The sequence below is a fragment of the Triturus cristatus genome, chromosome 7 (assembly GCF_964204655.1).
Source record: "Triturus cristatus chromosome 7, aTriCri1.1, whole genome shotgun sequence".
Taxonomy (NCBI): domain Eukaryota; kingdom Metazoa; phylum Chordata; class Amphibia; order Caudata; family Salamandridae; genus Triturus; species Triturus cristatus.
The window spans coordinates 982,084,399-982,111,028 of NC_140590.1; positions in this window are offsets into that span (position 1 = coordinate 982,084,399).

Here is a 26,630-nt window from a genome sequence, read left to right on the forward strand (position 1 = left end):
TATAAATGCCTATGATTGATTGATTGATTACATTTAGCACAGGCCTTCTCTACTCTACAAGTCCTGGACATTTTATTAAACCAGTGCTCGATGCTGGGTTGTATATTGGTTCTCCAGTTTTGAAGAATAAGTGACCTAGCGACTGCAGTAGCAATTAATATAAAATACTGATGGTATTTTGTAAAACATTTCACTTCTCTGGAAGAACTGAATAGCACCAGCATGGCTGATGGCTCAATTGCCAAGGATAGAATCAGAGAGATTTCTACAAAACCTCCCTCCCAGAATTGCTGCAGATTATTATAAAATATATGCAGCCATCCACCATCACCCTCTTTATTACATCGAAAACACTGATTCAGGCTCATTTGAAACCTTTCAGACAATCTCAGGGGTTTTAATATAATAACCATCTAGAAAAACAGTTAATTCTTTTGTAATTAGCGCCTCTATGTGCTTTATTCGCTAACTCGCTAAGCTGTTTCCATTCTTTAGTATAGAACTTACAACCCATCTCTGAATACATTCTTTGGAGCTCTTTCGTCAAAATCTCTTCTGAGTTGGCCTTTTGATGAAGTAACTTATACCAACAAACAACCCCCACCATTTTATTTGCCATTTGCTTAGCGATTTGACGTACCGTCTCACCCATCATTGAATATTTAGTTTTAAGAAAATTGACTATTTGTAGGAAGCTAGGAAAGAGGGCAGTGGTCGATGTAGTAGCCTGCAAACAAACCATTTCCTAGGTAGTTAATGTTTCGTAATTATAGAAATCACCGAGCTGGGCGTAGCCCAGTGCTTGCCATACCTGATAGAGCCGTCTAGACAATTTAAGACCTCCTACTACACAATCCTGTGTAGGCATGTATGCATGGAATGCAGGGATATCTCGTGACTTACAAAATAACTCAGTTCTCTCAGCCAGTGTGAGTATAACCATGTATCTTGTTTTTTTAGAGAGTTTCGCCAAACGTACAAAAACGGGGAGTCCTATAGCACTTTCCTTCAGCATATGTATCAGTAAAAAATTATCAAAAACTGAATTTTCCTCCCCCAGTTGGGAAAGTAAGTTAACTAATGAAGCCTGATAATAAGTTGAAAAATGTGGGAGTGCCAATCCTCCTGATGTTACATCCAATTGCAGTGTAGTTAACTTAACCCTGGGATTTTTATTACTCCATACAAACGTCCTAATTGTTAGATCCAACTCCTTAAATAATGATTTGGGATTTTCAAGGGAAGATTGATATAAAGAAACAAAAACAGTGAAAGCACCGACATTTTAATAATGGAGATCCTCCCTATTAAGGATAATTGAAGCAAAGACCATTTATCTAATAGATTTTTCACTTTCGTGAGCATACTAGTATAATTCAAAGAAAATAATTGCCCAAAATCATTTGTAACGTTTATCCTCAAATATCTAACCAGATGCAGTGGTTTTAGCTGAATAGAAGCTGGAATATCCGAAGGAGTCACATTTTGGGGCCGATTCCGATCGCAAATCGTACCGACCGACACGGACCTGGACCGGATACCGACCGACACGGACCAGCGCCGTACAACCCGTGCAGTACGATGCAAAGCGTGTGAATTACAACCGACACATACGGAATACAAGCTGTACGCCCGAGCCGTAGGGAAAATAGTGAACCCGCCGGAAAACCGATGGGATTTTCACCGACCGACACGAACCCGGAATGAACCCGACCGACCCGTACCCGCGATGTCCGATCTGCGCAGTACGATGCAATGACACAGCCAGCAGCAAACACCATTACATAGCAACCACAGACACACTCACTACTCACCCATCACACAACTCACACAGCATCAGCACCTCATCCAAAATAACACACACATACAGCCAGCAAAACCAACACCAACCCACCCTCACACACACATCCCTCACCACCACCACCCATCACCATGCCCCCAAAGAAGAATTCAAAGTTCACAGACAGTGAGTTAGAAGTGCTGGTAGACGAGATCATCAGAGTAGAGCCACATTTGTTTGGTACATTGGTCCAAAGGACCCCCATGTCACAGAAAACCAAGATGTGGGCGAGGATTGTGGACAAGGTGAACGCTCAAGCACCAGCAAGGCGCACAAAGAACGATATCCAGAACAGGTGGTATGATGTGCGCAGGAGGGTCAAGAAACTCATCGAAAAAGATCACGCCCTGAGTCAGTGCACCGGCAATGGCCCTCCTGCCAAACCAGTCTACTTCAGGACCTGAGAGGAGAAGGTGCGGGACATCCTACCACCAGAGAGCGTCCATGGTCTAACAGAAATACCAGAGCCTGGTGAGTACACAAACAACATACCCAAGATTGTGTTGCAAGGGGACAGTGAAACCATGCACCGTAAGCAAAGCTACAGTAACCAATAGATAATCATCCCAAGATGTATATGCCAGTCAGACAAACACAATACCTGCTATCTCATAGTGACTTGGAACTGTGTCATGACATGCACCAACCTACAAGCATATAGAGCAAGACAGTGGCACAAAGCTAAATAGACACTGCCAGACAGTTTGCCACCACAAACACACTACCTCACAGTGCAGCTGACTGACAGGAAGGAATAGTGGGGATGCAGGTGAAGTGAGTGTATCCAAAAGCATGATGGGGTTTGTAGTCACTGATAATGATCCCCTCCTGATTGTCCCATCAAGACCTCTCTGAAACATGCCCACATCACAGGGAGTGGAAAATGACTGACAAGATGGCTGACACTGGGTCCTGCTCTGGGGAGCACAAGGCCGTGTTAGGGCATGTGCGCAAATCAGAAGCAGGACACCACTGACTGACATCCTGAAAGACAACTTGCACGCCCTCCAATGGAAGCACGTTTCATGGTGGGATGTCTGGCCGGGTGGGAAGGAGGACTGACAGCACTGACCATACTTACCAACATGTGGAGACACACCCCCCTCAACACAAATTCCACACAACTCACCGGGTAGAATGCATTGACCCACACCTCTGTGAAATATCATCAGAAGATACCCCGTACTGGGTGCTGCTGTGTGAAGCACAGGGGCTCTCTTTGGACTTGTAGCCAAACAAACACTAGGATTTCACAATCAGCCATCTTGCCATTGCTGTCACACCCCCTCACAGGGAAGCAGTGTCAAGAGGGAGGTAGTATGGGCATGCTGGGAAGGGGGGTGTAGCCAAGAGTATGATGGGAGTCACAGTCACAGACAATCTACACCCACCCACATGGCCCAGCAAGCATACACTGAACCATGCTCGCCTCACAGGGAGTGGGAAGGGACTGACAAGATGTCTGACACTGGGGTCTGTTGTGGGAGCACAAGGCCCTGCAGGGAAATGGGCAACAACAATATCAAACTCTGTCCGTGACAAGCTGGAAAAAAGCAGTATACAGGCAGGCATCTGTTCTTACAGTAGAAAATTTCATGTTTGTGAACCATTGATGCCTGTAGAAACATAACTCACATTGTGTGTCTCTTCCAAACACAGGTGGTGCTGGGGACCAAGCACCAAATGAAGAGGATTCCCAGTCCCAGACTCTGGTGGACACTGAGCTCTCTGGTTTGACTCTGTCTCTGTCCTCTTCGGATGACGACGACCAACCTGGCCCCTCCTGTGTGAGTCATCATGCAGCAGCATCAACATCTGCACCCCCTGTACCCACGCCTCCAGCATCTGGAAACCAACAGGGCACCCCCGCCAACACGGACAGACCAAGGCCACTGAACACCCACAGCACAGGGACACAGGACCCCCAGGAAGCTACAGCAAACACCACCAGCAACACCACCCAAGGGGTCCCAGTGTCACCTGTGCGTCCCGCCGCTGGTCCTGCCCATGTGGAGAGGGGTGCTGGGAGGGGTGGGAGGCAGAGGGCGCACCTTGCAGAGGGGTCTGGACTGCATGATGACCCCCAAATGGCACGCATCATAGATGCGTACCAAGATAGCACCGGAGGATTTGGCCAGGTAGTGGGGAATCTGGGATCCTCAAGGATATGCAACAGGAGCAGGCTGCCCCCATGTCTGCATGGAGGCAAAGTGGGATGCCCTTACTGCGGTACATCGGGACATACTCCAATGCCTCTGCCAGATCAATACAGACCTGTCCACACCTCCCCGTGTGGCCACAACATCTGTTGCAACACCATCTGTCAGCGCCACAGGGAGGGAGGAGGACTCTGGAGGAGAGTCCCCTGCACCTGAGGATCCCTCCCCCCAGGAAGAAGAGGGGTCGTCCGAAGAAGGACATGTGAGAGGCAGATGTCCCAGCACATCCCCCAGGGCCTCTAAACCTGTTCTGGACAATGTTCTTTGTGCGCAACCCGTTCACCTTGTTCAATCGCACACAACTTGCCCACATGACATGGAGGGTTCATGTTGGGCCAATGTAGCAGATGACTGTGGACTTTACTCTGGACATTTCATCTACCAGCACTTCCAATTCTAATGTGAACTTTGGATTCCAAAATCAATGTACAGCACCCACCATCCTGTGCACTTTCCTCACACATGTTCGAAAATAACCTTACCAGTACACCATACTTGCCTCTGTTGTGGTTCCAAATTGTCATGTGTGATGGAGATGTCAATCTGCTACACAACACAGTGCATGCCAAATACTACAACAATGTGACCAACGTTAGGTAAGTCATGGTGATGTGACACATGAGGGAGACACACCACTATGGCAACACAACACATACTCACCATGGCCATGTTACTCATCCCACACAATGATGTTGACCTGAAACACATAGGTATGTACAAACACAGCACATATCCACAGTCAGTGGAAACAAGTCCACATGTGAGGTAAGTAAATGTCAGTCAGATGTCGGAAGACAGACAATGCACCTAACAAAGCATAGCACAGGTTCATTACACATCAGCAACATGTTTATTCAAAAATAGTTGCAAGGCAATTGTACGTTACGGTGGACACACGGTCACAGAGTGTCTGAGAATTGTAGTCCAGGGGTGTGTGGCACATCACTTGATGTCAATTGACTATCCCACACTGGTGTCTGATTCTGGGTGTTGGGGGTCAGTATTGAACAAACAACAGGCAAATTACCCTGTGAAGGACAGGCACAAGACACAGTCAAAAGCACAGCAGAACAGGAGAGAAATGCAATACACATGCACAAAACATGTCACAATAAACCTAAACAAAAACAAGTTAGCAGTACCCTATTTTGGAGTACACATCACCTGAATGGACACTTCACTGCATGCATCCAGTCAAGTGGCACATAGACACACTCAGACAGCAACAGAGCAGCCACAACACATTCCAGGCTAACTCCATACATTGAAAACACATCACTGTGATCCAGCACTCCACATAGTCATTTTAGATTATGATCATAAAATATGTCTGTCCATTCAGCAGGTGTTGTTTCAACAAAATGTTTTCTTTATAGAGTTCTTCTCTTTTTTCATTTATAAAAGGACACATACAACGTAGCCGACGCATTTCGTCCCGGAGGACTTCTTCAGGGCAAGAATTGAAATATAAGGGGGCCTCGTCTTGTTCCCCTCCAACACTACAAGTTGTAGCTAAGCCTTCCTTTAATCGGCCAGACTAGATAAATTGCCTTTTATTTTTGCTTGATCGATCTCAGTTTATTAGTGTGGTTTCACCCTATGTAGATTTTTAATAATATCAGTATGTCGAAGCAGATTCCCCCCATCCAGCGGTCCATGCAGTGACATAACTCCATACATTGACATAACAACCCTGGAAACTCACATTCAGGTGAAGAAGTTGTTGATGAGCTGTAAGCGGACGTCACCCTCATCCTCATCATCACTGGCATCTTGGCCCAGGCCGGGATCCTCCACAGGTGCCGGAGGTTGGTCATCGTCATCCTGGATGAGAGGCATCTTCTTCCGCACTGCTATGTTGTGTAGCATGCAGCATACAAAGATTATTTTGCACACCTTTGCAGGTTCATAGGGGAGGGCCCCTCCGGTCTTGTCCAGGCAGCGAAAGCGGCTTTTCAGGAGGCCGAATGTCTGCTCAATCACCCTCCTGCTTCGACCATGTGCCTCATTGTAGCGCATCTCGGCTGGTGTCACAGGGTTCCTGAGGGGTGTCAGCAACCACGGCATGTTGGGGTTTGCGGAGTCAACTACACACACAAAAATGAACAAGTAGCTGAGTTTTTGTAGGAGTGCGGAATACAACATTGACAAACACACACAATGATAAACAGTCAGTACACACCGACAAGCCAGGCATGCTGAGCTGGCATCTGTGACATCAGCGTTGCAATGCGACTACTCCTCATTATGTAGGCATCGTGCGCAGAACCAGGGAACCGTGCACACACATGTGTGATACACATGTCTGCAAGACAACCCACCAGAGCATTGATCGAGTGGAAATGTTTCCTGTTACGGTATGCCTGCTCATGTGCCTGTGGTGGTATCAGGGACACATGTGGCCCATCAATAGACCCGATGACGTTCGGCATCCTCCCCAGTGTATAAAAGGCATCCTTTATTTCAGGGAGTTCAGCTGGGCTAGGGAACTTGATGTATACGTCAAGGAAATGCAACATGCCCTCCAAGACATCGCGTAGCACACGACTAAACATAGTTTGCGACATCCCACCTGCTGTAGTCACAGTGTACTGGAAGGTACCAGTAGCAAAGAAGTGCAGGTCTGCCATCACCTTCACCTCTGGGGTCAGTGCTGTAGGGTATGTCAGGCCAGGTAGCAGATGTGGCGCAATGTCCCAATTTGGGGGTCTTCCGGAAATTACTGAAAACGCATCTTTTCTAATCAGTCTCCCTCAGTGGCCAATCAGCAGTCTACAGCGCAGAGATACCCCGTATGGGGTGATTCGGGCGCTATACAAAACCCATAAATAAATAAATAAAATAAATAAATAAATAAATAAACTGCTCCGCCAACTCCTCAATCAGTGGCCTGGTGAAGCAGTAACGTCGGATGCGGTCGCGTTCCTGCATGATTGCAAGGTCTTTGAACGGTCAATGGACAGCTGGTGCCCTGCAGAACAGAGATGAACAAAGGATGATTGTCGGTTCATCCACCCATGTGGCCATGACCAGGCTCAATATCACATGATACATTATGACATTACACAATGTACTGAGGTGTGTGCTGTTGGGCATGGACTCATATGTCACCTACATGACCATCACCTCACATCTCAATTCCACATGTCCACATGAGTCCCATGTAGTGCAAAGGCCAATCATCTGGCTGTGTCACCACACCTATGTACTGCTGTGACGTTACAAACACACACCACAGTGACAAGTGAGGCCTGATGTCTCCCAGGCATCACAGATCTTTGCCATGCAGATAACCAGGGTCCCTGTATTGCCACATCGACACTGGCATGGACATGGCGTGTCATGTACACACCACAAGGCAAGCGTGATTCCCACAGGTAGTGGCCACTGTTGTCCCTGCAGGCCCTACATGTACGTCTCTTAGACACTCACACACACCATCAAGGTTGATGCATAAACCACATGGATGTGAAGACTGTCTCCCATTGGGCACATTTGATCAGACACATCTGAGACACAACATGCACACAGACTGTGGGTGCACATCAGAATTGTGGCTACAGGTCTCACTGTGATGTACATGCCATCACCCCCAGGACTCAGGGTGTATGTGACATGCCCTAAACATATCCAACATGAAACTGTGTCCGTGACTCATGCCCATTACTGTACACTTGCACATCACAGTGGTAATGTGCATGACGCACAAAGGATTCTGCCCCCATGTACACGTGCACAGCCTGGGAGTGGCTGAACAAAAGTGCCACCCAACAAACCAAATGTGGCCCCCCCATTACACAAGGAATGCAGCCTTACATGCCATGGGACACTGTGTGGCCAATGCTGTAGTGTGGTAGGTGTGCACAGGTGTCCCTGGCAAGTAATTGTGTGTTGAATCCGTCGAATAAAATAACAAATTTATAAGAGGGTCAAAAACATAAGGGACTTGGTTTAAGGACTGAAACACCTCCAATCCCAAATAGACACAATGAAACCAGCAGAAGGTGCCCAGTCCGTTGAGGAACAGAATAGCAAAACAATAGTAATTGTAGAGAAATACAAGAGATCCTGCAAATAGTTGGGACAACCCCTCACAGGAGATAGGAGTCCATCAGCCCACCCTTATTGGCGGAGCATCGTCATCTGGTACTCCAGGGAATCACTGTCTAGGCCCGAAATCGCAGATCCCCAAGGACTCTGCCTGGTGCGCAGACCAGTGATACCCAGAAAAGGAATACACTCCTGCCAGGGTGTGTGCCCTAGTAGTCGAGGGCTCCAGAGGTGTGCAGTGCAAGAAAGTGATGTGGATTTAAAAATGAATACTTGGTCGAAAAATATGTTTAATGTGAATCAACCAAGTTTCATGTCTAAAAGAACCTATAGTCTGGTATATATTTTTACAGGCTAATCTTTGGTTCGTGTGTGAGTGTGGTCGACATGTTTCAGCCGATACGGTGACTTAACCCGGCTTTCATCAGGACCGAAAGAAAACAAGCTACTGCCAAAATAATTATAGAGTGATAAAACTAAACCCATGCACCAAATGTGAGTGTGGGGTACCAGCGTGGCGATTGCCACCCTACCAGAAAAGGCTCAAACTTGAGCGTAAGAACAATGTCTTCATTCCTGAAAAAGAATAACAACATGAACCTCAAGCTTATCAAAACATAACTACTGATTGCCAAACGGCAGAGCTGATTCAGCATTGCCCAGATTAATAACTAAACTCAAAATGATGTTTTTTAAATACACAATTTGTATAGAAAGATGAAAAAGACTCACCCAGCTTTGTGTGGGAGAACAGCCTCACCTCACCCGGCTGACTGCTCGGAGAAGGAGGCACCGCTCTGTTAAGATGTGGAGAAAGAAACCAGACAGATTGCCAATTGATACCCATCTGCTCAAAGCTCAACACACGTAATTTTAAACAAGTTAAAAAAGGGGGGGGGGGTCCAGAATTGATTAAAAAAGTCCAAGACCTCGTGGCTGCCCAAAAGGGTCTATAATTGTTAAGGCGATGTCTCATTAGTACAACCTATCAGACATCCAGTGTGACCAGGTATAACTATGAATAATAGTTTTTAGATGGATGAAAAGCTAACTTCTAGTCATAGAATCAATCAACAGGATTCCACCAACCAATTTTATGTTGAATAACATAGGACAAGCAGCCTACCACCTTACCCAACTGGCGATACCTCTGACTGACTAGCATGCTATCTAAGAGGTATCCGCAGGGAAGGGAGGATGCTGTTTAATAGCGATCGTGTTTGACGTGCGCATCTTAGATTGAAGTCGCATTCAAGAGACAAGTCCAAAACCTCATGACTATGTCTTGTGTTGTTACGTTAATGTCTCTGTAAAACAACCTATCAGGTATCCAGTATGACCAGGAACAGATATATCTATGAGAGATTGTTGATAGAGAAAAGCAAAACTGCCTCTGGTAATGGAATATATCAACAGAAATCTACCAGCCAATCCAGTGTTATGGAATGTATCCAACGATGGAATGAACAAAAAAACGAAAGCATAAGCAGCCTGCCACCTTACCTGTCCGTCGATACCTCTGACTGACTCGTGAGCTGTCTGGGAGGTATTGACAGGAAGGGGAGGCTCCTATTAATAGCACTCGTGTGAGACGCGTGCGTCTCAGATTGAACTCAGCTGTGTATTCACGTTCAGGAAACAGCGTCTGTGCGCCGTAGAGCGCATGCGCCTGGGGCGGATGCTAATTAGGTGTAGAGCGCGCATGCATTAGTAATAGACACTACGCTGGTGTACCAGTTCCGTCCAAATTTGAATGTATTACTAATTCGTAAAAAAAGGGACGAGTCACCACTTAATAAAACTGCCAGCGTTCAGGGTGCGGTATAAGGTATGAATCGCGCCACGAGTGGGGGCCTCGTATGTCTGGCGCGCATACGTCGTGGAGTGATTAAATCCATCCGCGCATGCGCCTGACATCTACACACACCGGGAAATAGTGAAACCCAGTCTTAAGTACCGATGAATCGGAGGATTCAAGTATCACTGATCAGTGATGGTCATGTCATCTGGCGACTTCATCATGAATACATTAAATTAAACAGTTTGAAGTTTTACATACTATGGAACCTAGAAAAGGCACAAGGAGTGGTTGACCCACCAGGACTGTGGGACAGTTAATCATGTATAGTCCCTACTGAATTTCATGAAGTGTCAGTGTGTCCTAAGCTCCAGAATAAGATCTTCTGTGAGTACAACAACATCTTCATTATAAATGATGGCCAGCACGGTCCTCTCTAGGAAAGAATATTAAAGAATGTTCTTTTGAACCTTGATGTTTCCAATAGAACTAAGGTCAATGGTGGCCACCGGCACCTTGGGGTTACCAACCACCTCCCTTTCCGCAACTGATGCACACCTATCCACCTCAGCAGCAATTCTTCCCTAATCAGTCTTTTTTAGAACAGGGACAGGGACGCAGCAGAGGCAAACGGAGAGGGACTCCAACGGTCCATTGGCAACCAGACCAGACATTTCCCAACACTCGGAGCAGGAGGGGCAATCAACAACCACCAACGAACTCGACCAGCGAGTAGATGACCTTGTAGTAAATCTCAGTTCAAAAACCCTCACCATCGATGAACAAAGTGTCCTTAATAGGGGTTTGGGTTTCGTTCCCACACACTCAGGTGATCCTTTCACTCTGAGATGTGAATTGGAGAAATTCTTTAGGAAGATTCGGTTGCATTTCTTTTTTAAAGAAAAAGATCCTATAGCACCAACCCTAGACAACGAGACCAATATTGTGAACACTGGACTTCGTCCTAAAAGTACTTTCACCCCTCTACCCCATCAGGTCCCCTCACAAGTCTCTACCTTCGAAAAGGCGGTTGTCCATGATTTGATGGCTTTGCACGACACTCGTCCCCATGCCTTTTGTAACTTCTCTAAGAAGGATAAGACTGCCCTCAAGAACCTCACTAAAGACACGTCGATCACTATCAAACCGGCAGATAAAGGCGGGGCGATAGTCCTACAGGATACTGTCGTCTATCGGGCTGAATGCCTCAGACACTTATCGGATTCTAAATCCTATCGGGCCCTAGAGTCAGATCCCACTTCCAGACTCTCTCTAGAGATCAAACAGCTGGTCGAGGAGGGGGAGGCAGAAGGATGGATAACCTCACATGAGGCTAAATTCCTGGTGGCCAACAACCCAGTGATGCCCTACTTTTACTGCCTCCCCAAAATTCACAAACAGCAACGACCGCCTCCTGGACGTCCCATTATCTCTGGGATCGGTTCATTATTAGAACCTCTGTCCAAATTCGTAGACGTTTTTTTACGACCTATGGTCAGTGAGATGCCAACCTACCTTAAAGACACGGCAGACGTTCTACGAATTTTACCTGAGGTTGAGTTCAACTCTGACACCGATCTATTGGCTAGCCTGGACGTAGAGTCACTTTATACGTGCATTCCGCAGCTAGAGACCCTCGATGCCATCAGAGGCCTTTTGGAAGCACGTCCTCTGGACAGTATCACCCCTGTGCCTTTTATCATGGATTGTGCCAGATTGGCCATGATGGAGAACTACTTCAAGTTTGAGGAACAGATCTTCCTCCAGACATCTGGTACTTCGATGGGCAGTGTTTTCGCGCCTAGCCTCGCCAACCTCTATGTCCATCTTTTCGAACAGGACTTTGTACTCAACCACAGCAACCCATACCGTCATCATCTGTTGCTGTGGAAGAGATACATAGATGACATCCTGGTGGTTTGGCGGGGCTCAGGCGACGAAATTCTTGCCTTTCATTCGTGGCTAAACCAACAGAACGCGTATTTGCGTTTCACCATCGAGTACAACAAACATCGGTTGGCCTTCCTGGATATCGCTATCTTTGTTCACGATAACACACTGAGCTCTGAACTATATAAGAAACCTATGTCCAGAAACTCGTTGTTGTCCTTTAACAGCCATCATCCGAGGGCACTCCGGGAGAACCTTCCAGTTGGTCAGTTCCTGCGGATTCGCAGGAACTGTTCGACCAGACAATTGTTCGACAAACATGCTGAGGCACTTGCCACACAACTACAATCACGACAATATCCGAAACGTTTGGTACGTAAAGCCTGGAAACGGGCATCAAACAACAATCGTGATGCCCTACTGGACACTGACGTGTCTAGGACTGCCAATGAGAGACTCACATTTGTCACCACTTTCTGTACTGTGTCCAGTCAAATACAGAAAACAGTACGGAGACATTGGCAGATATTGAATATAGCGGATGGCAAGATCTCGCCTCCTCTATTTGCCTTTAAGAGGGGTCCTAGCTTGCGCGACAGTCTGGTCCATACAAGACCGCTGTCACATCCCACAGGTGAGACCAACACTTTGTGGTCACTACCTCCAGTTCGTGGCCACTTTCCATGCGGAACGTGTAGTGTTTGTCCACAAACCATCAAGACCACCTCAGTGGACATAGGCACAGAACGTCCCTGGATATTACGCAATCATACGAACTGTAATTCAGAATGCGTAATATACAGAATCACATGTCTGTGTACCCTACATTACATCGGGTACACCACACGTAAAGTGAAGCTTCGCATAAGCGAGCACAAAAGCACCATCCGCTGCATGAGACAATCCACTCGGATGACGGAGCATTTCCTAGCCAAAAAACATAAGGCTGAGGAACTTAGGTGGCTTGTACTTGAACGCCCGTTTATTCCTCAACACATAACAGACGTCTCCCAGTTCTTATTTCTCAAAGAACAAAAATGGATTTTTAAGTTGAAGACCGACACCAAAGGACTGAACGACAACATACCGTGGGCTTCTGTCTACACTTGAACCAGTTAGACTGTCTTACAGTTATTTGTATCCAGTTCAGTCCCCTCATCACCATGAGATGTCTTCCTGAGTGGGAGGAATAAGCTCCTTTACACCCTTGTGGGTACTCCAGGGTTCAGTTGTTATACTTTTCTCAGAAATACATCGCTATGTGTCCACTGAACATAGGCTATTACAATATCCCACAACATGCGGATATGTTTAGCTTCAGTTCCACCTGTCTCGATTCTGTGCTTATTTATGTCCTCAGTCCAATTCGGGGACCTAGTGTGACCGTCTTAGAGGGATTATTCTTTTTTATTCCTTTTTAACCGGTACGCTACTTGAGGGTTCGTACTCCTGAGGGGAGTAGCCATCTTTCTAACCCTAGTTGTCCCGAATTGTGACTTTGATTTGTGTTCCTCAGTCAAATTCGGGGACCTAGTGTGACCATCTCAGAGGGACCTATCCTTTTGACCAGCACACTAATTGGTGGCTCGATCGCCTAAGGGGAGTGATCATCTCCCCAACCCTTGTTGGCACAAACTGTGAGGTTAGTTCTATTGGAAACATCAAGGTTCAAAAGAACATTCTTTAATATTCTTTCCTAGAGAGGACCGTGCTGGCCATCATTTATAATGAAGATGTTGTTGTACTCACAGAAGATCTTATTCTGGAGCTTAGGACACACTGACACTTCATGAAATTCAGTAGGGACTATACATGATTAACTGTCCCACAGTCCTGGTGGGTCAACCACTCCTTGTGCCTTTTCTAGGTTCCATAGTATGTAAAACTTCAAACTGTTTAATTTAATGTATTCATGATGAAGTCGCCAGATGACATGACCATCACTGATCAGTGATACTTGAATCCTCCGATTCATCGGTACTTAAGACTGGGTTTCACTATTTCCCGGTGTGTGTAGATGTCAGGCGCATGCGCGGATGGATTTAATCACTCCACGACGTATGCGCGCCAGACATACGAGGCCCCCACTCGTGGCGCGATTCATACCTTATACCGCACCCTGAACGCTGGCAGTTTTATTAAGTGGTGACTCGTCCCTTTTTTTACGAATTGGTAATACATTCAAATTTGGACGGAACTGGTACACCAGCGTAGTGTCTATTACTAACGCATGCGCGCTCTACACCTAATTAGCATCCGCCCCAGGCGCATGCGCTCTACGGCGCACAGACGCTGTTTCCTGAACGTGAATACACAGCTGAGTTCAATCTGAGACGCACGCGTCTCACACGAGTGCTATTAATAGGAGCCTCCCCTTCCTGTCAATACCTCCCAGACAGCTCACGAGTCAGTCAGAGGTATCGACGGACAGGTAAGGTGGCAGGCTGCTTATGCTTTCGTTTTTTTGTTCATTCCATCGTTGGATACATTCCATAACACTGGATTGGCTGGTAGATTTCTGTTGATATATTCCATTACCAGAGGCAGTTTTGCTTTTCTCTATCAACAATCTCTCATAGATATATCTGTTCCTGGTCATACTGGATACCTGATAGGTTGTTTTACAGAGACATTAACGTAACAACACAAGACATAGTCATGAGGTTTTGGACTTGTCTCTTGAATGCGACTTCAATCTAAGATGCGCACGTCAAACACGATCGCTATTAAACAGCATCCTCCCTTCCCTGCGGATACCTCTTAGATAGCATGCTAGTCAGTCAGAGGTATCGCCAGTTGGGTAAGGTGGTAGGCTGCTTGTCCTATGTTATTCAACATAAAATTGGTTGGTGGAATCCTGTTGATTGATTCTATGACTAGAAGTTAGCTTTTCATCCATCTAAAAACTATTATTCATAGTTATACCTGGTCACACTGGATGTCTGATAGGTTGTACTAATGAGACATCGCCTTAACAATTATAGACCCTTTTGGGCAGCCACGAGGTCTTGGACTTTTTTAATCAATTCTGGACCCCCCCCCCTTTTTTAACTTGTTTAAAATTACGTGTGTTGAGCTTTGAGCAGATGGGTATCAATTGGCAATCTGTCTGGTTTCTTTCTCCACATCTTAACAGAGCGGTGCCTCCTTCTCCGAGCAGTCAGCCGGGTGAGGTGAGGCTGTTCTCCCACACAAAGCTGGGTGAGTCTTTTTCATCTTTCTATACAAATTGTGTATTTAAAAAACATCATTTTGAGTTTAGTTATTAATCTGGGCAATGCTGAATCAGCTCTGCCGTTTGGCAATCAGTAGTTATGTTTTGATAAGCTTGAGGTTCATGTTGTTATTCTTTTTCAGGAATGAAGACATTGTTCTTACGCTCAAGTTTGAGCCTTTTCTGGTAGGGTGGCAATCGCCACGCTGGTACCCCACACTCACATTTGGTGCATGGGTTTAGTTTTATCACTCTATAATTATTTTGGCAGTAGCTTGTTTTCTTTCGGTCCTGATGAAAGCCGGGTTAAGTCACCGTATCGTCTGAAACATGTCGACCACACTCACACACGAACCAAAGATTAGCCTGTAAAAATATATACCAGACTATAGGTTCTTTTAGACATGAAACTTGGTTGATTCACATTAAACATATTTTTCGACCAAGTATTCATTTTTAAATCCACATCACTTTCTTGCACTGCACACCTCTGGAGCCCTCGACTACTTGGGCACACACCCTGGCAGGAGTGTATTCCTTTTCTGGGTATCACTGGTCTGCGCACCAGGCAGAGTCCTTGGGGATCTGCGATTTCGGGCCTAGACAGTGATTCCCTGGAGTACCAGATGACGATGCTCCGCCAATAAGGGTGGGCTGATGGACTCCTATCTCCTGTGAGGGGTTGTCCCAACTATTTGCAGGATCTCTTGTATTTCTCTACAATTACTATTGTTTTGCTATTCTGTTCCTCAACGGACTGGGCACCTTCTGCTGGTTTCATTGAATCCGTCGAATAGTCACACCAATGAGGTCCGACGCTGGTGACAATGCGTAAGCATTCCACGGTTCATGACCGAGCCGTGCGTACGCTTTGCCATTGACTGCAATGAGGTCCGACGCTGGTGACAATGCGTACGCATTGCACGGTTCATGACCGAGCCGTGCGTACGCTTTGCCATTGACTGCAATGAGGTCCGACGCGGGTGACTATCATGCATGCGCGTCGGGCAGGCATGGTCCGAGACAGGCGTACACCTTGGCCATTGAATCGTATGGAGACAGGTGCATGTGTATTTTCAAAATACCGAGCCGGACGCACCCATTGGCTCTGGACTGTCATGGAGACGGATGCGGATTCAAAACTTGTACGAGTTGTGCGCTGGAAATTCAGTTGGATGCCTACAACAATGTTGCAATTCCTAGTGTTTCATGAAGGTGAAGATTTGAACGATACGGAAGGCGTGTACGAGTCGTACATTTCCATGGATTGGCCAGATTCGTAGAATGCAACTGTGTTGGACCTACCACTTGGGACACATGGCACAGATTCTGCTTCTGCAGCACAGATATAAGGCTGGATGGCCCCCAGGGAGCTCACTTGCCTGCACTACATGCTCCTGGACCACATCCCTGCTACCACTGCTGCTGTCTCTGCATCCTCTGGCTCCTGCTATGGCACGTACTCTGGAGAGGGCCCCAGCCTTCACTGAGGAGGAGAACCAGGCCCTGCTGGACGGGCTCCTTCCACAGTACAGCAAAGTTGTATGGGAAACCAGGGGAGCAGGTGAGTGTGCAGTCCACTGCCTTCCTAATTGTGTATGTTGTCTGACTAGCAGTACTAGCAGTGTGTACACCAGTGGCAAGCATTCTCACTGACTACTTCCATCACCCAACGTGTGTAGGTACATGTAATGAACAGGTGTTCTGCTGCTAAAGTGCATTAGTGCAAGCTTAAACTTCCCAGGCATTGTTAACAAGTCAGACATGCAGGTGATTTGTCCTTCCCCATGGTTGCACTACCTGTGTAACTCATTTCCCTTTGTGATGATGACATGTATATCCAAATGTGTGCAGCACAAATATGGGGCCTGTGTGTTAAAGGACTTTTAACTTTGTCATCCTCACAGGTTGATGCCCACCAGAAGCAGGAGATATGGCAGACCATCGCCCGGGCAGTTCGTTCGGTGGGGGTCTACAAATGTCGGATCTGCAACTGCCAGAAGAGGTGGCAGGACCTTCGGGGCCGGACCCGGAGGATAGCTAGAGTCCAGCTGCAGCTCTCACCTCCACGCAGGAGGGACGGATACCGGACCCTGACCCCCCACATGCTCCAGATCCTGGCGGTGATCTTCCCGGACCTGGATAGGCAGCTGAAGGCCAGACAGCAGCAAGAAGGGGGTAAGTCCATGCCTAATCTGTGTACTATGTCTGACATGCTAATTGCAGTCTTTTGGCCTGGTCACACTTCCGCATTACGTAGGTGTGGTAGTCCAATACTCAGGTCCCTCAATTGTGTGATGCACCCTCCTCATCTGTTCCACAGGTGTGGCCCCTACAGTCTGTTACTTGTGTCACTAGGGCACTGTGTCCCTGCAGTCAGCTATGCTTCAGCTACCGGACAGCATCTGTTCCCGTGACTCTGTTGTGTGTTTCATGGGTGGGTCAATTGTTTGCCCAATGCCTGGGATTTGACATGTGATCTGTGTGTGCCCTTGATATGTGTTCCACTTGCTGGTCTGACTCGCCACATGTGGCTGGGGTATTTCAAACAAACCCATGCAGCAGGGGAGTCTAATTTGTGGGCCTCAGGAGTATGTATATCAAATATGTCACACTTGCTTAGCCACCTGACTACTGTCCAGGGCCAAACCCTGTTTCACGTAGACCTGGGCAGTCATGCCTCCTCAAGAGCATTTAGAAACACTCTGTAATCCCACTCCTGTGTATCAACTTACAGGTTGTGCTTAGTGACATGTGCCTTCAGGTGTCTGCCTCTGTGTCATTATGGTGTGGCTTCCTGTTACGTACAACTGGGTGTCCATGATTTTGAGGGTCAGCGGGACATCTGAGATGTGACTGTGAGAGACAAGACCTGTGTGACATATAGGTGTGTGATCATCTGACAGCGCAAAATGGTGTATGCAACTGTGTACTTCAGACAGCTGGGTTACATGCACAGCAGACTGTGATGTGCTAATGTACATGGAGTTGTGTTTGCAGAGACTCATATGTCTGATTTGCATGATGTGTGGTCTTCTGGGTCTTGGATATGTTGTTTGCAGGGGATGGGCAAGGGCACTCGTCATCTGAGAGTTAGCTTTACCCCTGAGCTATGATTGTGACACAGTGCATACTGTTGTTATCTGGATGCCCTGCCCCTGTGACAGGAGGCAGTGTTGACTGACTTTCCAGGCATGCCAGTGCCATGGCATTTAATTTGCTATGAGTGATCCTGCATTGTGCTCAAGTGTGCACCATGCACCCCATTGTGGCATTGACTATCAGGACATGAGAGCATCATAGTGTGTGCTGCTGGCATGCATCTCAAGCATGTGAAATGAGTCTCTGGCCATCCCTTCATCCGGACACCTGTACTTAGTCAGTGGCAAGAGATATGCTGTGTGTATAGTGACATACTCCTACATGTTCACTTGCATGTCCAACTGATGTGTGGGTGGTGCATGTCGGGACATTGGGGTACTAGCATCCAACATGCAACAGACATATGGGTGCAAGTCAAGGAGGGATATGTGTGCCATGGTTGATGTTGAGAATGACAATTGGCTTATTATAAACAGTGTTGGCACTTTGAGCAGTGTTCAGCTGCTGATGCCAGGCCTTGCCCTGTGATGTGATGTACTCACTGTGGTGTGTGCAATCAGAGCAGTTGACAGATGTTGTTCTCTTTCTTCCTATTCCTATCCAGATACATCCACGGCCACAGGACGGGACAGCTCCACGGACCAGGAGGAGCCAAAGAGACTGACAGGGACAGAAGGAGAGGAGTCGGGGGACCCAGTGGCACGGAGGGCGAGTGGAGCCACACTGAGGAGTCGTCAGCACCATCCCCCCCAGCTGAGGGCCACAGCAGCTCTGAGGATGACTCCCTTGTGGAGGCGGGTGTCAGCAGCCACCAAACCCCAGCTAGTGAGGCTGTCCCCGCCACCGCCCCCACCACCACCATCACCACCCTCCCATCGGCTCCCATCCCAGAGGTCCGTGGAGGCTCCCCTGTTTGGGAGCATGTCTTCTTTGTGCCAGGCACCGCACCCCCTGCCCCTGTGTCCCCTGCTGCCCTGAGAGAGGAGTCAGTGGACTTACTTAGACAGATCCTTGTAGGGCAGACATTGATGCTGAGTGTCCTCCATGCACACGCCAGCCTGTTGACGAAACTGGTTTCGTTCATGGAGGGCATTTCATCGGGCATGTCTGCCCTACAGAGGACCAATCAGTCCGTGGCCTCCTTCCTGACGGCAGTAGTGTCCCTCCTCCAACAGTCCCGCACCCCTCCTACCCTGCACCACCCACGATTCCTAGGAGCCTACCTGTCCCAAGCACACACTCACCTGCACATTGTCACAAAGCCACAAACACGGGCAGCACACAAACACCCAAACCAAGGACTAGACGTGCACACAAGTAAGCGCAGGGGACTGATACCACACTCACAGGGGATAGTTTGCAGACACACACATAGTCATCCACAACCACTCCGCAGTCCTCCGAAACCTCTCCCTCCCAGCCCCCTTCCCTTGCCTCACCTGCAACCCCATCTCCACAGAAGTTCTTCCTCTGTGACCTTGGCGTCTTCCCCACCGACCCAGCAGATCCAGATTACAAGGGGAAGAGGAAGTCCTCACACACAGAGGGGAGTGCCCTGCATACCCGGACACCCTCCCCTAGGCACAGTCAGACTGAGGCCCCCACCCGCAAGTCCCCCCGGAGCTGGAAGAGCAAGACCCCCACCACCGCCACGCAGCTCCAAGGCAAAGTCTCCGTCCTCCATCCCCCAGGCCACCACTCCAGAGGTTCCCCCGCCACACCCTGCCCCGGGTTCCCCCACCCACAGATACCCCATCCCCAAAATCCTGAGGCCCTCCACCCCCTACCACATGCTCCTCCACACCCGGTCAGACGGTTAGTGGCACTGATGTGGGGACCGTGTCCCCCCTCTGTCCTGCCAACCTCACCTGCACCCCATTCCGCTCACATGGATTTAGGCACTGGGGACCCAATCCACTCCATCTGCCCTGCCCACTGAAGTTGTGCCGGCACCCACCCCATCTGACTTGTACCCCACAGTTGTGACTGCACCCACCACTTCAGTCCACTCCACTGCAGTTGCAAGTGACTGTCCTGCATCCACCACCCCTTCACTGCCTCCTTCTGCTGCACCCTGATCCTGTCCCTGCGGTGCCTGGCCTGCCCCCATGTATGCCCCTCCAAGGTGATGTCCCTTGTCCTTCCAGTGCAGGCAAGCAACGTGTGTCAGTTGTCACTCAAGTTCACTCCTTGTAATTTGTTAATGGACTGGCCATTGGCCTTTTATTTGAACGGACGTTTCAACTTTCATATGCTGAATAAAGCTTTTTTCCTTATCCTTGTGAACTTGATTTAGCTGTACATTAGGTTGATGATGTTTAGCATGCCCTTGCACCTGTAATGCTTGGTTTCCAATGTTGAATACTGAGGTGTTAATGTGAGGTAATCCATGTGGTCCATGATATATGTATCCTATTCTGGTCGGTATCCATGTCATCCTCTGCAGCTAACTGGGTGTGTCATGATCAACAATTTGTGGATATCCCTGTGAACATTTCATTTGCATTGTCACATCTGTGGCTTGCACCCATGCACATATGATGAGCTTCCCATTGTCCAATTTGTCTATTTCCCTGACCTTGGGGGCATCTCCACTGTACCTACAGGTGGGGGCATCATTGTTATAGGAGCAACTGGGTCCTCTGTGCAACTTGCTGTACATATGTGTTGAGTATGTGCAGATGACTTAGGGAAGACTCACGTACCCAGGCTGTTGTGACCAGAGCCTTCATCGTGTGGTAACTGATGGCTGACTGACCAAGTGTTCTGCTGACATGAGAGGGACGTGCTGTGACTATGTTTGGCACAGCTGGACTTACACAGGAGTTGGGTCCCCTCAGGCTATGTCACGGATGTGTTGTCCCATGACATAGCCTGGGCCCATGGTGTGTGTTGTGTGAGCATGTGTGTGTGTGTGTCCACATCCCTTTTCATACACAGGCAGTGTTCCCTTGATATGTTCCTGTTGTTGATGCTTGCTGAGTGGTACTGTGTTCATCCCACAACTTTGCCATGGGCTACCAGAAGTGTGGGTGCATGACACACTACTGTTAATTGGTGGTTCATCATTGGGATTTGTCTGTTCTGAGTGGTGATGATGTGGTCAGACGCAGATAGGACACATTCAGGGGTCCCCAAGGCACTTGTTTGTTTGCAATATCATGTAGTTGTCCCTAGGTGGTACCTGTCAGTGATTGAGACATGTGTATGTGTGTGTTACTGCTCCCACTTGTTCGGTTCAGGGCTGCAAAGTTTGCAGGTGTCAGTATGTGTGCCTTGTGGTTCTCCTTGGGTTCTGCATTGCCCTGGGACTGTGGCAGGTATTCGGAAGGTTGCGTGAGCTTTGACGTCATGGCTATGTACCGCATACTGTGCAGTATGTCTGTCATTCACCAGGGTTGTAAACTGTCCCTGTGTGATGAGTCTGTGCACCTTAGTTCCTCCCAACATTCCTGTGTTTGTCATGGGTGCATGTGCAATGTCACCTGTCCATGTGGGCTTCACAGATGCACATTGTTGCAGTTCAGGGTGTGTTGTGTTGAGGGTGGACTGATGTAAATTTTTGCATGGATGGGCCACTAGCTCCCGTTTGTCCATGGATGACGGGCCATGCGGAGTGATTTGTGTTTGTGTAGGTGTGATGTACGTTTGTGGCACAGGACACATGTCTGGGTTTCCCAGTTTGTACGACATTTACCTTTGTCATCACAGTGGAGGTGTCATGCATGCTTGTGTCACCCCAATGTCTGGTCCCTGGGGGTAGTGCTGTTGTGTGTCAGTCTCTTGCTGTGTTAGTTGGTGTTCATTCCAGCTTGTGTCACATGTGTCTGTTGTGCTCCCTCTCATCTCACAATGCCTGATTGCCCACTAAGGGTGTCCCAATGATGGTTTACTTTTGTATGGCACTGTGTCCACATCTGTGTCACTGTGGTTCAGCCCCCCTCATGTGTTGTGTAGTTGCCTGGGGATACTGAGACACACACACACATGTTGTGTCAGATGTGCAGTGTGAGGTTGCCTGTTTGTGTTTGTGCATCTGCATCAGTGCATTGGAATTGCTGTTGTGGGCCATTGTCTGGATGCTGTTTCTGTGATTTTCCCTATTGTCCCTCTGAGTCATATCACATCATTCTGCACATTCATCCTGGTTGTTAGGTGCCATTGCTGGCATGGAATGGGAGTTTGTGAGCTGACACCTACAGTCTACACAGGTTGCTTTGATTAGTGTGTCTATTTTCCAGATGTGTGTATGCTTTGTGATGGTCACTTCTGCTCTTGTGTCATTGTACACTGTATGCATTGTCAGCCCCCATGTGTGGTGATTGTCTGCACATGGCTGAGAGTATGTTCTGTTTTCACTGCACTGTTAGCCTCACCACATCTCTGTGGGTATGGGACACAACCACTAGTTTGCCCCAGAAGTGTTTAATGTGTTGGGAGCAGGGATCATACATGCTGTTTGGCATTTGCAGCTTTGACCATGATGACACTTACCTTTTGGTCACTGTGATGAGGGGGGGGTTTAGACCCCATCACCAAAATGCTCGACATTTGCTGCAGTTTAGAACCCCACACTTAACTTTTGTTCTACACAGTGAGGGGGTGTTAGTTTTACATTGACACAGTGCTATAGTGATGCTTGCCTTGTGTAGGGCACACTCATTTGTTGGTCACACATGTGCTGTTAGTTACATTGTATGTTCGAAAGTCATAATCACTGTTGTGGGCATTTGTCACAGACTAAACACTGTTGTCATGATGTTAGGGGGGATGTATTTTGCTGACATACCTGATGTTGGAGTATGATGGATGTGTAGCGCATCACCCATCCTATGGGTGGGGGTGGCAGGGGTGATGGGCAACATAAGCCCTATGGGTAGGGGTGGCAGGGGTGATGGGCAACAGGTCCCCTATGAATGGGGGTGGCAGGGGTGATGGGCAACAGGTCCCCTATGGGTGGAGGTGGCAGTAGTGTTGGGCAACAGGTCCCCTATGAGTGGGTGTGGCAGTAGTGCTGGGCAACAGGTCCCCTATGAGTGGGGGTGGCAGATTCAAAGTATTGGGAGAAGCTTTTAACCTCAGTTTTTAATGCTGTATCGAAGGCGGGTGCTCCCCGTTCTTGGGGTAAAGCTGTGATAGTGCCATTATTTAAAAAAGGCTCAAGAGAGGATCCGGCATGTTATCGGCCTATTTCTCTTTTAGATTCCGCTATGAAGATAATGGGCAAAGTTGTTCTCGCGAGACTAACAAATTGGCTGGAGGACAATTCCATTATCTCGGACCTACAATATGGGTTTAGAAAAGGAAGGAGCACTGTGGGTCAGTGCCTCAATCTGCACCTTATAATTGGGAAGTACACGGTCGCGAAGCAGGGGGTCTTACATTTAGCATTCATGGACCTGTCTACAGCTTTTGACCTTGTGAATCGTCAAAAACTATGGGCTTCGCTGGTAGTGATGGGGCTTGACCCCGTGCTGATTGCCTTTTTGGCACTTATGCACGAGGATACTACTGCTACCGTCCGCTATAGTGAGGACAGGAATCTATCAGAAACTTGGCAGGTGAAGCGAGGGGTAAGACAAGGGTGTATTCTTGCCCCCTTGCTTTTCTCGCTCTATATTAATAACCTAGGGGATGTCTTGTCCTCACTCTGTAAAGATATACCAAGAGCAGGTACAAAATTGATCCCCGCATTATTGTATGCGGATGACACGGTTTTGCTGGCAAGAACTGCGAGAGGCCTACAAACCCTTTTAAATGGATTTAACGATTTTATGGTTTCTTTGGATTTAGTAACAAATTTTAAAAAATCACATTCTATGACAATTGGCTGTGGGGGGCAAAAAAGGCAAAATTCTTCTGTAATGGACAGGAGCTTACTAAAGTGCAGACCTTCCCATATTTGGGGATCACCTTTGATGATAGGAGATCCTGGGTCATGCAACGTGCCCAGAAAAAGAATATTCTGGCTAGGGCAACGGGAGCCCTGTTGGGCTTTGCAAAACGGTTGGGTTGCAAACCCCTGCCCGCGATCATGAAGATATATAAAGCCAAGTGCGTGCCTATGGCCCTATATGGCAGTGAGGTCTGGGGTTACAAGGCGTCGGTAGAGATTCAATTAGTAGAAAATGCCTTTTTCCGGAAATTGCTGTCATTACCTGCATCTGCTCCAATTTTTAATATCCATGAAGACTTGGGGGCTGGGTATTTAACTGATCAGATTTCTGTTGCCCCATTAATAGGTTGGTTAAGAGTCTGGGCTCAGCATCCACCAAGCCTAAACCAGCTCATTATTCAAGACTGTCTGGCCCTTGATAAAGCCATGTGCATTCCTTGCCTGCGATACATTACATCCAATTTAGAGATACTTGGCTATTTTGATTTATTTGACAGACCAAGTGCGATGAGCAAACTAGAAATAAAAGCTTTTAAGTCCCAGTTCATGTGTAGGGCAAGGTTGCTGAGGGAAGACGGGGAAGTGGGCAAGCCGTCTGTTAGGAGTTTTGTCATGTTAAGTATTGGCAGTGAGATTCAGCCATACTTGACATATATAAACAATCCATTTCATCTGTTTCTGTTGACAAGGTTTAAACATGGCATGCTACCTTGGCTTTTAGCTCACCCGAAGGGTTTCTTTAAAGAGGGCACCTTGGGGCCCTGTCCTTGTGATAATGCCTCAGAACAAAATATGCTGCATATGGTTTTCTTTTACAAATTTTATACTTTACAACATAAGAAATTCATTTGCCCTATTTTCAAGAACTGCTACTTTGAGCAAATGAGGCCCGCATTGGTCTATCTGCAAATGCTAGGTTCTCCATTGGTATGTATCCGAGTAGCCAGCTATCTTACTGGGGCTATTAGATGTAGAAATCGAATGTAGCTTTGTGAATCCTTCCCCCATTTTTAAGCCTGTTCGATAGTTGGAGATGGGGGTTTTTGCTCTTCTTTCTTGAAATTGTAATAATTTTATAATTTTAGGGCTGACATACTTTTTAATGTGATTGTTCGCCAATTATTTGTTTAAATTTGTATTTATGAAATATTGTTAACTGTATGTTTGTCTGAATAGATTTTGTAGATTATTTTGATTGGAACTATTTGCCAATGAAATTTTGCCGTATGCTTTGATGGTTTTAATTATTAACCGAATAAAGCTATTGTTGACTGACTGACTGACTGAGTGGGGGTGGCCGTAGTGATGGGCAACAGGTCCCCTATTTGTGGGGGTGGCAGTAGTGATGGGCAACAGGAGCCCTATGGGTGGGGGTGGCAGTAGTGCTGGGCAACATAAGCCCTTTGAGTGGGGGTGGCAGGGGTGATGTGCAACATAAGCCCTATGATTGGGGGTGGCAGGGGTGATGGGCAACAGGTCCCCTATGAGTGGGAGTGGCAGTAGTGATGGACAATAGGTCCCCTATGAGTGGGGGTGGCAGAAGTGATGGGCAACAGGTCCCCTATGTGTGGGGGTGGCAGTAGTGATGGGTAACATGAGCCCTATGTGTGTGGGTGGCAGTAGTGCTGGGCAACATAAGCCCTATGAGTGGGGGTGGCAGGGGTGATGTGCAACATAAGCCCTATGAGTGGGGGTGGCAGGGGTGATGGGCAACAGGTCTTGTATGGGTGGGGGTGGCAGTAGTGCTGGGCAACATGAGCCCTATGCGTGGGGGTGGCAGTAGTTCTGGGCAACATAAGCTCTATGAGTGGGGGTGGCAGGGGTGATGTGCAACATAAGCCCTATGAGTGGGGGTGACAGGGGTGATGGGCAACAGGTCCCCTATGGGTGGGGGTGGCAGTAGTGCTGGTCAAAAGGTCCCCTATGTGTGGGGGTGGTAGTAGTGATGGGAAACATGAGCTCTATGGGTGGGGGTGGCAGTAGTGATGGGCAACATGAGCCCTATGGGTGGGGGTGGCAGGGGTGATGGGCAACATAAGCCCTATGAGTGGGGGTGGTAGTGGTGCTGGCCATACAACCCCTATGGTGGCCTGTTGTTAGTGGCCAGGATGTGGATCCCCTGTGTGTGTGTGCCATTTTGCGGGTATGTGTAGTTTGTTTGTGTGGTAGGTGTCTGACTTACCGTCTGCGGCATTGGTTCCTGATCCGGTCATAGATGTAGAGTACTGGTATGACCTGCGCGATGGGATTCATGATGTGTTCATCTCGTACTGGCTGCTTGTTGCTCCGTCTCGTACCCGTTGCAAGCTGGTCCGTCTCGTAGCCATAGATTGAGTTGTGGCGCGAATCGTAGCTGATATGCTTCTTTTCCGGATGCTGTGACGTGCCGTACGTGGTGAGCCGCCCGCCGCATAGGCAGTACGCATCGTAATTGTCAGGGCGGAAACTGCTATGGATACTGCTTCCGGGCGACTCGGTTCGGGGTTCGGAGTTACGGCTCGGATGGAGAATGAAGCTTGAATCACAGCCTACGCGTCGGTCGGGTTTTTGGCAGTTATGCGCATCGTACTTCATCTACAGGACGGACCGGCTACGGGTACCTGTTGGTCGCACGGTAAGGC